At 42.3% G+C, this 14,526-nt stretch overlaps 1 protein-coding gene across 15 annotated transcripts in view; it reads left to right on the top strand.

The window, feature by feature from the left end:
• Positions 1-687: 687 nt before the first annotated feature.
• Positions 688-14,526, top strand: part of LOC147712744 (polymeric immunoglobulin receptor-like) — a 325,822-nt gene continuing 311,983 nt past the window's right edge. For 3 of the 15 annotated variants that reach the window (XM_086923403.1, XM_086923401.1, XM_086923399.1), the window contains exon 1: positions 842-1,151. The gene's annotated coding sequence lies outside the window, so the exon portion shown is untranslated. Of the gene's footprint in view, positions 1,152-14,526 lie in introns of all 15 variants that reach the window. The other 12 variants (XM_086923395.1, XM_086923397.1, XM_086923400.1 and 9 more) reach the window with 11 other exon arrangements.

Below are 14,526 nucleotides of genomic sequence, written 5' to 3' on the forward strand. Positions count from 1 at the left end.
AGATAGATAGATAGATAGATAGATAGATAGATAGATAGATAGATAGATAGATAGATAGATAGATAGATAGATAGATAGATAGATAGATAGATAGACAGACGGACAAAGGTTTCTGGGACGTTATAGGGGACTCTTATAGTTAGGTTCAGAATTTACACACACAAAACCATAGAAAAGTAGCTCAGAGGTAACGCAAGTAACTATACATGTGCCTTATATATGACAATATCTTAATAATATTTGTCACGTTCTTTTTGTATTTTATTATAATTGAGACTTTGTAGTGGCGGATTTCTCTAACGCAAAACAGGAGGCTTCCGAATAGACAGGTGCCTCTGAAAGGCCGGTGGACAAAAGTACTTAAGACATCACTGGCTCTGCTCCATCTCTATTGGCCTGTTTAAAGCAGGTGTCCTGGCATACACACACATCATTTCCATGCATGCGAGTCCACTCGTGTTTGCTTTAAAAAGTTTTCCAGCTGCATGAACTGCACTATGGTAGTTTACCCTTGAAAATATCTTCCCCCTCAGTTACAGACAGACCCCTTGCAGCAAGAACATGAAATGCTGGCCGTGCTCTACCAGCGTGTATTCGTCTTGTCTTTTGTGAGGCAGGCCAATGAGAGAGTGTGTTTTCACCGTCCATTTTATGAGTTTCTGTGCCCGTCCCTTTATTTTACATATTCCTACCTTGTCGGGGATTTACAGGAAAGTGAAACCTATATGCGTGCTCAGAAACGGGGAGGCAGGGAACGGCTGGTACAGGGCCCAGGGTCACGCGCAAGGCGTGGCTTGGCACTGGGTGCTTAAAGTAGAGCTCGGTGTTGTGAAACGGAACCTTTTGTGTTGTTCCAATTTCCTTTAACATCTTCACTGACCGCAATTGCTGGCCAGCTAAGGTGGAGAGCGGCGTTCTCCGGTCTCTCCAGCCTCCGTCGAAGCGAAAGGCATCCAACAGGTAGTTCTCTGTCTTCGTCGAAGTAGGTGTGTTCAACGCACTATTGCTTTTTAATGTGTTACTGTCAACGAAAGTGGCAGAGACAGGGCAACAAGCAAAGGAGGGGGAAGGTCGAGGCCTCATCGGATAGAGCCAGGGATAGTGGAGAACTAGTGTCACCACAGCCACCACAGACACAGCCAGACACCTGGGTGAGTGAAAACAGTCGCGCTGACGACATGCTGCATTAGCAGCAAATCATGGGTGACAGCATAAAAACGACCTGAAGGCTTACCGATACTGAAGGCAAGTGCATTGTTGTTTCACAAGGGTGGCTTTTCGCCCTAAATTGAATTAATGTGATGGTAGCACCCCACAAGGACACTCCCTGGGTGGTTTGCTGCTGTAGGTGAACATGTCCAACTTAAACTTTCCTCAGGGAAATTTGCAGGGTCACAGAGGGAAATTGGGATCTTGTATTTAGGCAGGTAAATGTGTGTACAATGAAAAGTCCTATTGTATGCATTCATATGGAATTATGTAGTGCAACCCTATGCACAAAGGAGTGATGCATTCCTATACATTAGTTTTACATTTATATCTATGTATTCACCTTAATTGCCGCTGCAAGTAGCAGTGAGTATTTGAGGCAACAAACGAGCCAACATTTAAGCAATAATGTATGCATTTATAAAAATAGTATTTACATATCATTAAATAAAAACACGAGTGACGGTGCAAAACAAATTAAAGAGCAAAGTGATTGATCTATTCTAAGCTGCTATGTGCGCTTGTGTTATTACCATTGTTAATTCAAAATTATGAAAATGATGTCGGGGTAATGCAATAAAACATAAGCGACGTAGTAAATGCAATTTCCAAACATTGTGCTTTTTATTTTCACTCTGAAAGAGCATTTTGCCTCAATGAGAAGTACATATAAACATCATACAAAACGATTATTGCCAAGAACTTTCTAATATAATTTTAGCCTAAAATAGTCATGGTTTCTTAGGTTAGGACATTTAAAATAAACACTATTCCCCGACGGTAAGAATATGAAACCTGCTGCTTGAATTTATTTTAAAGAGCTATTGGTTTGGTATTAATGCTGATAAAAAGAAAAGTCATGGTAATGGGTCATGGACATGAAATGGCTCAACGGCATCATAAGTATTGTTTCATTATTTCACATTTGTGAAACATTAGTTCCACACTCACAGAATTTGTGCTACACGCAGTAATTATAAGACAGATAAATAATGCATATTGTATTGGGCCAAACCTAATCAAGGCCGTAGATTCAGACTGAGCGCTGCCTCTACATCTTGCTCATGATTTGATGGCCTTGTGCTTATATCAGACCCCAGCTCTTGATCCTTGGCTCGCCTCTTGCAGTTGTCATGCATTTCGCCCTCATTGTGTGTTTTGACTCGATACAGGTATCCTTCTACGGCCGTCCTCAGACCTTGCGTTGCAAGTACATGGGACAATTTTCTCTCCCTTTCTCTTTTTGCGTCTGATGTTCCATTTTTGCTTCTTAAAAAAATGAGCCCCCACAGCCACTGCTTGCCCCCCAACACCTTGTGCTCTAAATACCATCCACTGATACAGTACTGGGCAACCATCTTAAAATAGTTTTTAAACTATTCTCAGATTGCCAAGCATGCATGCACATTCTTTTATGCTAGTCATCGTGGTCGTTTGTTTCCTAAACTAAAAGAAACATTCAAAGATGGCTGCCGTTCAGGAACACACATAAGCAAAATTGATTACAGGAGGACCACTGTGTATGCACAAGCATGAGCGGAGCCATCTTAAAGTATTTTTTTTTTTAGTTAAAGAGAAATCATTACAAAATGGCCATGACCCATGTATGTAACTGTAATTTATAGATTGATCAATACTGTCTTTTTATGATATTGAATTATCGAATAAAGTATTTTGACTGACTGACTACACAGGTGGTGGTAATTTCTAATGAATGTAATGAGTTTTCTTTTAGTTTAAGAAAACTCTTTTAGGGGCCTAGGGAGGGGCAGCATGATGGGGCTGATCTTGTGGCAATCATGGGTGAAAAAGCAAGCACATGCACAGCTGTCAGGTGTCATAGGCAGCCTCGGATTGGTAACACGGGCACTCGGGCAATGTCCGAGGGGCCGGTGCCCGAGTTCCTGCTGTGGGCTCCTTTTTTGTGCAGTCTGGGGCCTATTTTCGGAATACAGCCAGTGGGTGGCTGAGTGGCCTTTCTGCATGCAAATGGGCGCTCATTACCAACACCCCCCTCCCCTCCAAACCCCCCCCCCAACGCCACCGGTCCCCCACCCGCGGTTTAGCAACAGGCAGAGGTGTCACTCCCTTTGTCTCGCTGGCCGGCCCATTAATGTGGGCACATAACTAGCGGGGGGAGGGGCGGGGGGGCTGAGTAGAAGTGGCCTCACTTGTTTTCAGGTGTGTTTCACTAGTGTAAGCCAATGCGTGCATTTTTTAAGCCCCTCCTTCTTTTTAATGCAATTACGAAGCTGAAGCAGTGAATTGAGGAAAGGCATTATGCAAATGGGGGCCGATTTTTTTGTGTGCCCGGACCGATTTTCAATCCCAATCCGACCCTGGTCATAGGTAAGACCTTCTGGAGTTACCGATGCCTACTTTATAGGCATTCTATCAGAAGGATGCAGTGGTGCCATACCATGCTACGAAGGAGTTGGCCAGGAACAGTGACATCTAGAGAATGTAAGCGGGTGTTTTGGACTTGGGAAATTAGGGAGTTAAGTTTACGGGGGTTAAAGCTAGTCAGTCAGAGCTGTGCACATTAAGATTGAGTGAGGATCATTTAAGGGTTGCGAAATTATGCTTTAACATCTTTGCAATCTGTATTAACCAACATTGCATAAGGCTGAGCCCACTTTTTCTCTTAAAATTACATTGCTTATGTTCTTTATTCCTGAGAGACGTAACTGTCTTGAAATGCATCTCTGCTGTCTCAGGTGTGTGCATGTATGATCTATGTGATGTGAAAGAGATAGCTCAACTGCCTGAGCCCCAAACCTCTCAAATGTTTCAGCTTGAACATAAGTGAGCTTCATAATATGAGGCACTGGATATCTCTATAACCTCCTGATTTAACATGTATAATGTCTGTAAATTACATTAACGTTTCACAGCTATCTATCCCACAATTTATACAACTCATACAGGCTCAGGCCTTAGACAGCCTAGTTATCCCTGGGATAACACAGATCATACGGGGTTAAGTATTCAGGTAGCGAAACTGTCACTGAAAATTCAGGGCCCGAGTCACAAAGGCAAAGTGACGAAAGTCCCGTAATGAAGCAAATAGCAAAAAAAATTGTAAAACCGCCCACCTATCCATAAAACCAGCCTATAACTGCCAAATAAATTGGCCCACACACTGACCTGTCAGACAGGGTAATAAGGGCACTGCCTGGTTGCCCCCTTGGACAGTCTGACCCTGCTCATGTTATATTAAGTTTAGTATGAGTTCACATCCACATAGCCACTTTGTGCCATAGAATCAATTTATGCAACAGAGGGATAGATGTAAGGAGTCTTTTGTGCTTTCACAAATGGTCCAATTTGCAGAATCAGGCCATTTCCATCTGCAAAAAGGCATTTGGGTATGTAAGAAATACAATTTATGATTCAGTAACAATTACAGAATCGCGATTTGGATTTGTAACTGTATACCAAATTATTTGGGCATGTTTAGGGTATTCCTTCCTAATACCAATCGGAATGATATGTATTGATAATTTGGTACCGAAATCCAATGGCAAAAACATGAATGCTTTTCAACTACACAAATATAGTGGTTTGTCATTCACAAATAGGAAGAGGTCCCCATGGGTCTCTACTCTTAAAATCTTTTAGTTATAGTTGTCATTATTTAACAAACACATCAAATTTAATTTAAGGTAAACAGGTTGCATCTAAAAAATGCTTTATTTAAAAGCAATTAGAGACATGGTGGTCTGCTGACCACAGCAGGCCTCCATTCTCTGATGACTGAGATTCATAGTGGGTCAGTATTTGCGTTTTTCTTTAATAATATTCATGAGGTATGTAAAATTGCGACCCAATCCAAATATTAAGTTGCGGTTACCTTTCGACACTCGTGTGCCATTCTAAAATCTGTTTATGAGTTATTGCTTAACGCACATCTTCTCATTAAGATTTTTTTAGAGCCTACACGTAACTCCATTACATAAAGGTAAGACGGCATCCATACGTGTTGGGTTATGGGTCCCACTTGGTTATTTCACGAGCCAGCATTCAACGTGTTTTTTTGCATTCGTTTTTTAGAGTGGTAACGCGATGTAACAACCTTTTGGTGAGACGTCGTTTTTAGGTCTAGCTAGTGAAGACCTATTGCTGCCGCTTTGGTGCTGGAATGGCGACAGGAGGTGGCACGCGCGGACAGGAGATGTGCACTCCGTATGCGTGCACATCTCCTGTCCACGGAGGCTGGCTTTACACAGCGCGCACATCGCGCGCTTTCACTCCCCCCCCCTCGGCTCCAGGGAGAGAGCTTGTTCGTCATTGACTGGGCCTCCAATCAGCTTCTGTCTGTGGCTGGCGCCCGCATGACCGCACTGTTCACTCTGCACTGGTACACGCTGAGATGGCGCAGAGCCCACCATGGCGAGATGCATCCAGACATTGATTGATAGCAGACCGGGTGTCAGCAGGCCTTGGCTTATTTTACTGCTGTACCTTTCATTTATATTTATTTACTTATTTATTTAATGCAATTTTATATAGCGCAAACTTTACCCGAAGGTGTCAGAGCTTTTTACATAAGAACCAGTTGCAAAACATAAGGGCTAAGGATTACATGCATTACATAAAAGATACAAACAGAAAAAATTGAACATGTACAAGATGTAAAGTCACACAAGGAAGAGATACAAACAGAAAGAAAAATTGCATATATACAAATAGTAAAGTCAGTCAAGGAAGAGATACGAATGGATATATTCTAAGAGTCACATAGGAATGGTAGAGAGTACAAAGGTCTACTGCATATACTAGTGATTAGAGTTATCTCTATATACATAGGGAAGGGATACAAATGGATATACTCTAAGAGTCACATAGGAATGGTAGAGAGTACAAAGGTCTACTGCATATACTAGTGATTAGAGTTATCTCTACATCCATAAGGAAGGGATACGAATGGATATTGTCTAAGAGTCACATAGGAACGATAGAGAGTACAAAGGTCTACTGCATATACTAGTGATTAGAGTGATCTCTATATACATAAGAAAGGGATACGAATGGATATACTCTAAAAGGCCCATAGGAATGGTAGAGAGTACAAAGGTCTGCATATACTAGTGATTAGAGTTATCTCTATATACATAGGAAAGGGATACGAATGGATATACTCTAAGAGTCACATAGGAAAGGTAGAGAGTATAAAGGTCTACTGCATATACTAGTGATTAGAGTTATCTTTATATACATAGGGAAGGGATACAAATGGCTATACTCTAAGAGTCACATAAGAATGGTAAAGAGTACAAAGGTCTACTGCATATACAAGTGATTAGAGTTAACTCTATATACATAGGGAAGGGATACTAATGGATATACTCTAAAAATCACATAGGAATGGTAGAGAGTTCAAAGGTCTACTGCATATACTAGTGATTAGAGTTATCTCTATATACATAAGGAAGCGATACGAATGGATATACTCTAAAAGTCCCATAGATTGGTAGAGAGTACAAAGGTCTGCATATACTACTGATTAGAGTTATCTCTATATACATAAGGAAGGGGTACAAATGGATATACTCTAAGAGTCACATAGGAATGATAAAGATTACAAAGGTCTACTGCATATACTAGTGATTAGAGTTATCTCTATATACATAGGGAAGGGATACAAATGGATATACTCTAAGAGTCACATAGGAATGGTAGAGAGTACAAAGGTCTACTGCATATACTAGTGATTAGAGTTATCTCTATATACATAGGGAAGGGATACGAATGGATATACTCTAAGACTCTAAGAATCACATAGGAATGGTAGAGAGTTCAAAGGTCTACTGCATATACTAGTGATTAGAGTTATCTCTATATACATAAGGAAGGGATAACAATGAATATACTCTAAAAGTCCTATAGGAATGGTAGAGAATACAAAGGTCTACATATACTAGTGATTAGAGTTTTCTCTTTATACATAGGGAAGGGATATGAATGGATATACTCCAAGAGTCACATAGGAATGATAGAGAGTACAAAGGTCTACTGCATATACTAGTGATTAGAGCTATCTCTATATACATAGGGAAGGGATATGAATGGATATACTAATAGAGCCACATAGGAATGGTAGAGAGTACAAAGGTCTACTGCATATACTAGTGATTAGAGTTATCTCTACATACATAGGGAAGGGATATGAAAGGATATACTCTAAGATATACATATACATATGAATGGTAGAGAGTACAAAGGTCTACTGCATATACTAGTGATTAGAGTTATCTCTATGAACAGAAAATCAGAGTTCCATTGGATGGGGTCGGAGGGGGATGCAGTCACAGCACCAAGGGATGGTGGGAGGGATACACGGGCATGGAGAAAAGGCAAATCAGAAAAGGGAAGAAACATTTGAGGATTGTCAAGGGGGAAACGAGGGATAAGAGCTAAAGGACGAAGGAATGGGCAAGATGGCGGGTCAGGGTCCAGAGAAAAACGGCTGAGAGCAGCAGCAAAACGGAAGCCAGGACAAAAGAAAAAGTAAAGAAGTCCAGGAGAGTCTGTGGCGTAGTTTCTTTCATTTAAATGTGGCTGCAGGGCTGATGCCTGCATCTGGTCTTTTCACGGCCCGCTGCTTTGTTTTGTGGAGGGGTGTGTGTGCCCCGAGGGCTGCTCTGCATGGGCCCTCTCTACTGGCCCAGAATTGCGGGGGCTGCTGCAGATGTGGGGCGGCCGGGGAGCTGGGCCAGGCCTCACCTTTCTCGGCGGCGGCTGCATGGTGATCATGCAGGTCTGGGAGAACCATAAATCCCTGGTGTGGAAAGGAGCCTCCGGTGCTGCTCTGGCCCTCGGGGCGCGGGCAGCCCGGGCTCTGCTTCAGAGCGGGCTGAGGGAGCCGCTGTTGTTGGGTGGCGGGTTGGACGCTAGGCTGACGGGCTTCCCGCTCCCCACATACTCCTCTCGGCACGCCATTTGCCGCCGATCGCTGCGGCTGCCCCGTGCTAGTGGCTCATGGAGCGGGCTTCCCTGGAGGCTGCAGATCTCTCCGGAGTGCTCGGCTCCAGGGGAAGCAGTGGCGAGATCCCTTGCTCCTGGTGCGGTGGTTCTCGCGCCCCTTAAGCTTTTTTTGATGTTCTCACGCTCAGTCTCGGATTTCTGCTTAGTTTCACATGACTTAACATCCTGAAGGGAAAAGTTACTTGCTGCCCATATTGAGCATTTTGAACCTCCGACAATGTAGGCATGCCTTCTTTTATTTTGCAACATACATTGCCTGTTCGTGCGACTTTAGTTAATTATTTTCAAGGTGCAATTAGTATTAAAACATTGTGCAACATGAAGGACTTTGTATAAAGATTGGTATATGAATTATTTACAAGGAGCAAGTACGGGTTTGATGTATTGTATTAATATTCCAACATTTATTTATTTGATTTATTTATAAAGTTTTATATACCGAAAACTTGATCCCGAAGGATATCAGAGCGCTTTACAAAATGAGGCAAAGGTAACAAATCAGAACATTAGTCTAACATGGGGAATCTAATGGGCATTGAATCAACTAGTAAAAACATAACAGCTGTAAAACCTCAGTGCACAAGTAGGTGCTGCTTTAATCATGAAAAGCTCTTTTATGATTGTTTTTACTACATACTTGATTGCTGGCTATGATGATGTATATTTTTGATGATTTATTATGAATTGTAAGTTGGTGTTGTTTATAACAGTTTTTAATGGATCTCTTATTTATTTATTTGATTTATTTATAAAGTTTTATATAGAGCAAACTTGATCCCGAAGGATATCAGAGCGCTTTACAATTTGAGGCAATTAAATAACTTATGGGTACTAAATATTTTTTGATGATGGGTTTGAACTCAAAGTGCTATGTGAAGCTTCTAAATTAAAGAAAATATGTCAGTGATCAGGTGCAGACACCTTTGTGGTGGTTTCTCAGCTAGGACGATCCAATTACTGGCATAGAGTGATGTATACAACCCTACCACGAGCCTACGATGATAAATGGCGATACTGGAAACAGTAGCACAGCAGTGATGCCAAGTGCCCCGTTGCAAGCAAGGGAAGTGCCCCTTTGACTGCTATTAGGGTTATAAAATGCAGTAATTACCGGGGTTCAATTAGCACCTTCAGGGCTTTGGGCCCGGTGCACTTCACCTGCTGCACCAAGGGTAGCTTGCCCCAAGCTAGGAAGGAGAGGCCGTGTACACAGCTCGCAGCACCTTAAGGAGCCCCCCTTTCAAGGAGGTGTCACTAGGCGATCCTAGTGTGGTCAGGTTCGTGCACAGCAACTAGCAGGTGGCGCCTCTCCTTTCAACACCAGTCAAGTTCACTTTCACACCCCGCACAAAAACCCGAATCAGCGCCTGAACAGCTTGTTTGTTCCTGATCTCATTAGCAATTAAAAGGACCATCTTTTATGTCCTTTTATGAGTATACTGTCTGTTGTTAATCTCCGCCTTTTGCTATTTCTGGTGATTTTTCTGTGCTAATCTTACCTATTTTGCACGGTTTCGTGGTGTTTCGATTTCAAACCCTCTTTGAGTGCATTTGGCTTTTGTCTCAGTGAAAGCAATTCACTAAGGAAGGCCGTAATGTATTCAAAGCCACTTGAAACACTCCAGTGTAAACACTAATGTGTCTAAGGACTTAATTTGTCAGTCTATACAAGGCCATACTCTTGTACAAGTAATTGCCCCTAGAGATTCGGAGTGCTCTCCCAGCCTTCTTTACAGAAGCTGTCAATAAACCAGCAGCTATTTCCTGCCCTGTGCAGTGCACCCAGACACAGGGGAAGAGGCCTAACAGATTAGCAGGTAGTGCGATGGATAACCATTTGAAGTTGGAAATGATGGCAAAAACTAGCCCCAGTTACTTGTGGGAACATGCTGGGTTTTATTATCATCAAATATGTCTCAAACTGGATTTTAGACCCTCTGGGTTTGAAGAATATCTCCATTCTTTTTTGAGCAGGGACAGCTAAAGCTGAGCCATGATATCCCACGTGCCTATTATCTACCACATTGCTCAAAGCTCAAAATGACCCTTGGAGGCTTCTGTGCTAGGAATATGATCCCAAAAGGATTTGTTTAGTATTGCTTGAATCTTCACTTTTAAACAAAAGACAGCAAATATTCCCTAAAATAAACAGCAAAAGTATTTATTTATTTATTTGTGGATTTATTGAACGCATATGAATCATCCCTGAAAGGATCTCTCGGCGCTGTACAAGTAGAAAGATCGTGAGGATATAAATTTAAAAGAGCCATGTCTTGAACAGTTTTTTAAAATTGATTAGTTCCATGCAAGACCTGAGATTTTGTGGAAGCGTATTCCAATGGCTGGCTGCCAGATAGGAGAAGGCTCTACCTCCAATACGTGCCTTCCGTTTGCTGGATCGCGTTGTCGGGCTGGCTGATACCACCTGAGTTTAGTCCTAAGGGAGGCCGGTCCCTTTCCCTTTCCCTGTAGCGATCTAAAGACTACACAGAGCATCTTGAAGATAGCTCTCTTCCTCACCGGGAGCCAATGTAGTTGATGTAGCAGTGGGGCTGATGGAGTCCTTGCCGGTTTGTTGGGGGCAAGGCATGTCGCCGTATTCTGCACTACCTGGAGTCGAGTTGAAAGATCTTCCCTTGCTCCCACCAGCAGTGAGTTTCCATAATCCAGTCGACTCACCAGGAGTGACTGGATAAGGTTCTTCCTCGACGATAAGGGGATCCAGGGAAAGACCTTCCTAAGCATTCTCACGGTGCCAAAACAGGCACCGGAGACTGTCTTGACTTGTTCCTCCATGGATAGCTTATTGTCTATCTTAATGCCCAAGTTCTTCGCACAACTCCTGGGTGCGGGGTCATCGCCCAGCTCAGTGAGCCACCACTCTGGGGACCAGATGGTCTCTGCCTTCCCAAACAGTAAGATTTCAGTTTTTGAGGAGTTAAGCTGTAAAAAATTCCTCCTCATCCAGGTATCGATGCTAGCCATGCAGCTTCTGAACCTTGATTGAGTGGATATAATATTCTCCCCAATCGGGACGATTAGCTGCGTGTCGTCCGCATATGAGATAGTTTGAAAACCATGGCCCCTGATGATATCAGCCAATGGGGTTACGTACACATTGAACAGGGTAGGACTGAGCACAGATCCCTGTGGTACGCCCTTATATCTTGACGGCTTGTGATACGAACGTATCTAGTTGTATACTCTGGGTACGCCCTTAGAGGAAACTTTGAATCTATTTAAGGGCCCTTCCTTGCACCCCAATCCCCCTCAGTCTGCCTACAAGCGTCTTGTGTGAGATGGTGTCAAATGCTGCTGACAAGTCGAGGAGGGCTAGGATTACTGGGGTCCCGCTATCTAAAGTCATCCTTATGGTATCCGTCACCTCCAACAGTGCAGCCTCCATGCTATGGGATACACGGAATCCAGATTGGGAGGGGTCCAAAAGGTTGTGCTGTTCCAAATAATTAGAAAGCTGATGGTTCACCAGAGTTTCCAAGACCTTCGAGCAGCAGGGGAGAAGAGAGATTGGCCTGTAGTTCTGAAGGGCGTTCTGGTCTGCTGCCACCTTTTTAGGAGTTAACAAGAACCTCTGCCAAGACTGTGCTGAGAGTTACCATAACAGCTGGGGGTGCCAGGTCTAGTGGCGAGCCAGAATTTACCCAACTTAATAGGGGCTCTACTTGCTCTCTGGTTATCTTAGTAAAGGTGTCCAGTCTATAGGGCAAGGCCAGTTCTTGCTATAGGTTTCCAGGTAGATGTTCCTCCCTTGGATCGTATAATGTCGACCCAAAGGACTGATAGATCAGATCGATTTTGCTGGTAAAATACCTGGCTAGATCTTCACACCGGTCCTGAATGGGGGGTGGGGGGTCTTCCTTACCGGCCTTGGGTATCTGGATGAAAATATGTTTTATGTATCGATGCCATCTGTTCTTGTTTATGTCACTAAAGCCCGATTATTCAAAATATTTTACTTTGAACATTGAAACAAACCCATGTTTGAAGTGTAATTGTGTGATACTTTTTACTGTGCACGAATGTATACATTTCTTTCATTGGAACATCTTACCAATTTTTCAAATCATTTTGTTCTAGACTTTGCATACTTGTCTCAACCACTAAATAACGCATTCCTGGCTGAACATATTGAGTAATTTCCAATCAATGACAGAGTTTTTGTTGAAAGCAGAACACCGTGGCTGTCAAAGCTCCATGCTATACAAACAATAAAAACAAACATTTGCAATGCAATAGGTCTCGCAATTACTTAAGTTTGAGCTATTGGCATTGTATATGACAGTGCCTTTCATTTAGGTTTTGGTTTTAAAAACCTAAAGAAAAGGCATTGTCATTTACAATGCCAATATCTTAAACTTGCGTAAATGCGAGACCTATTACATTGCAAATGCTTGTTCATATATTTTGCACTAGGTGTTTGAGCACACGGGGATGGTTCTCTTGTCATTCATACTGACATCGCTATTTTCTCAGACCGTGGTTTACCTTGCGCTATTCCTTTGGGTAAGCATTAAAATGGATATCTTGACTTTTACTTCACAGACTTTGTGTATTGGTCGTTTTTGAATACACGTACATTTAGGCGCATTCGTAAGGCACTCTATGACATGGGGTTTTGATAGCTGTGATTAAGGCACCTGTGTTTCACGTAGGGTGTATTGGCTTGAAACTCACGAAATACAGTTGCACAGATAGCGCCGGGCTGCACGTATCTCTTCACGTATGTACCACAAAGCACCACACAGTTTTTTTACAAATGTTTCTTTACCATTAATTCGTTCTTCACATTGGTTTTATCACAAATTGGGAACTGTTGAGTGCACATTCTAGTGAAGCTTATTTTGTGATTCAGCTATTCATACTAACATCAACAGTGACATATGTCTTTGTTCTTTTAATTCCTGTTCTTTTCATTTTCTGTAGTTCCAGAGGAAGGCAGGTTTTGGTTGCCCATTGATGTATAACCTTGATGTAAATTTGTTATATGTATCCCTGAAGAAGTGTTTCTTATAACCCAAAATGCATTGGGTCATTTGTTTATTCATTCCAAAAACTTGGATTTTGATTGTTCTATAGCTTGAGCTTCATCAAGTTCAAACATTTATTTGGAGATCGTCATAACATAACATGTGTATTTGTAAAGCGCACGTTCACCCGGAGGTATCTTGGCGCTGAATAACAGATGTTTCTTGTTACCCAACGGTACTCATTTTATCGACCTCAGATGGATGAAAGGCTGAGTGGACCTACCGGGATTTGAACCTGTGACCATGAGGTCGAACACAGGCACCTGCAGTGGAAGCATTAGTCCACTGAGCCACCAGACAAGATCTATAGCTGGCCCGTACTGACACAGTCGGCAGGAACTGTTAGACTTTGTCATTTTCAGCATTGTGGTAGCCCCCGACAGAGCTACCAACTCGGAAGAGCTGTGTTTTCCAGCTATTTTTGCAAATTGAAGGTTATCTTGCAAAATAACTATTTTTACAGCATTGTATGTTGGATTTTTGTTGTATTTGGTCTTGTTGATTTAGATAAAGTTTTGCTTGTTTTTCTATACTTGTGTGGTGTCCATTTGTAGTCTTTTCACTGTGTTACTGTATGCATGCACAAATGCTTTACACACTACCTCTCAGATAAGCCTGTGCCAAGCTACCAAGGGGAAGAGCAGGGGTTATTTTAGAAGTGTATCCCTCCTACTCTGACTAGGAAGAATGATTCTTACGTGGACAAAGGTACAAACCATTGCCAACTAGAGACCCCCATTTCTATCAATGAGCCTTAAAAAAAATGTATATCCCAAAGAATATCTCTGGAGGCTTGATTCATGAAAATTGTTAAGAGCTATGCAATAGTCTTGTTTTATTTTGGGCGAGTGCTTGCCTTCTATAAACTGAAAGATAGCACGGCTGCTTGTGCCTTCAGCCTATCAAAAGATCTGTCAAAAGTTAGCAATTTCTCTGTTGTCTGAGGCCAGAGACTCCAAGTACCCAGTCACAGGCCTGATGTGGGAAAGATAAGCTAATCAGATGAGTATAATCTGAGATACCCGCTGTGTGAAATAAGCCAATCAGATCAGGGTAACCTGACATTGGCCACTTGAGAACTATGCTTTTCTGTATGAAATGTGAGCCTCTGACATCTGCGTTGATCCCAAATCTTCTTAACATAGTTCAAAATGTCCCTAAGTGGTTGCAGTTAGTCAGCAATCTTTACAAATGCACACAGACTTTGTTGTGTTTGTCGGGGGATGTGTAATTGTAATCCTTTCTACTAGGGTATACCTTTCTTCCCGGGTGTACCACACTG

This window comes from Lissotriton vulgaris, chromosome 5 (genome assembly GCF_964263255.1).
Source record: "Lissotriton vulgaris chromosome 5, aLisVul1.2, whole genome shotgun sequence".
Lineage (NCBI taxonomy): Eukaryota > Metazoa > Chordata > Amphibia > Caudata > Salamandridae > Lissotriton > Lissotriton vulgaris.